Genomic DNA, 1,553 nt, shown 5'->3' with positions numbered 1-1,553 from the left:
GTAATGATTATCAGGCGGAGGTTCTGCTGCTTTCGGTGCTCGGGGACGAGGGGGGCGCGCTCGTCACTCGGCTTTGGTCTACTCTGTAATACACTCTAACAAGTTTTTACTTTTACATAAAACTCATGACAAAGTCGCATGAAAACATTTCATATAACACAAATGCGCGCATCCACCTACCTTTGTACCGAATGCTGTATTAGCTTCCTGCTAGCTGTCCTCTGGAGGAGGTCTTTCCTCTCTTGTCTTGGCAGTAAAAGGGGATGAATGTACATTTCCCTTTTGTAACCTCCGACTTCTCATTTCTGATGCTGGCTCTTGAATATCCTCAGGTTAGAAATGCCGATTACAAATGCAAGCGTGAGCTTTTAAAGATAAGTTTTGCCTGTAATGCTATGATCCACTGCTGTCACCTCCTCACCAAGAGGAAAATGGAGAAAAACTAACAACTCGATCGTACCTGCTGCTTAGTGGACAAAACGGCACACAACATGTTTTATACCAGTAGCTCACAGATGCTTTAACTTTTGTGACTTTTTTCACGGACTAGTGCTAGGAGCTAATGGTAAAAACATAGGCAGTAAGCAGGGAGTGGAAGGGAGGAGCGTGGCAAGAATTTTACTGGAAATGCGTCATTAATGACCGTGGCATATAGGCTATTGGGGCTAGTCAGTCCGGGGATTTGAACCTGCGGTCTTCCAATCACAGGGTCACTTTCTCTAACATCTGCACCACCACACCCTCAAAGAAGTGGGTCTTGATTAGATTGTTCAGTCCATACCAGGGTTCATATGAGTATATTCACACCTGCATAAAAGGTCCAGACCAATAGAGGGAAATGAGCTCTGGTCCATTTGGAGAGACCAACCGTGTGGTGTGAATACACCCTAAATTAACTGGTGCGATGCATGAAGCATGACAGCCTGTCTTGCCTGCTGTCAAAAGTAATTTGAAACTGAGTTTTTGAAAAAAAAATCCACGATATTGCTTTATACAGCTGTGGACCTGCAAAATGGTGAAAAATCTGTGTATTTATAGACAATCTGTACACCTTGACATATATACAGCTTCAGTTCAGTTGTGTGTTACAACCTCCGGTCCTAGTTCATAACTTTTCTATTTATGTACGTAAATTTCGTAAACTTACATAAACGTCATAAGCACAAACGGATGGGTAGGGGGAGTGGGGGTATAGAGCTTAAAGTGTCGACACCCTCTTCCAGGATATCCTGCTGTGATTCATTTGGGTTCTCACCATGTGTTCATTTTGGGGTAGACACAATAGACATCGACATTAAGAACATTATATTCAAAATCTAACAGTATTTCCACATTTACACAGTGCTCACTGAGAACCTGAAGGATTTCTGTAAATTTGTTGATACTGAATACAGAAGGATGGTTTCTCATAGCAAGACAAGCTGACTGTCTTTGTTCCCAGGCATTTTGAGTATGATACAGATGTTTACAGCTTTAAAGGCTTTCTGTCTTTCTCAGCAAAAGCCACCCGTGGCAATCAATAAGTTTTTTTTTAAACATGACTTCAGTGAGAT

Source organism: Austrofundulus limnaeus, unplaced genomic scaffold (genome assembly GCF_001266775.1).
Source record: "Austrofundulus limnaeus strain Quisiro unplaced genomic scaffold, Austrofundulus_limnaeus-1.0 Scaffold266, whole genome shotgun sequence".
NCBI classification, from domain to species: Eukaryota; Metazoa; Chordata; class Actinopteri; order Cyprinodontiformes; family Rivulidae; genus Austrofundulus; species Austrofundulus limnaeus.
Note: the sequence above shows the minus strand (reverse complement) of the source record.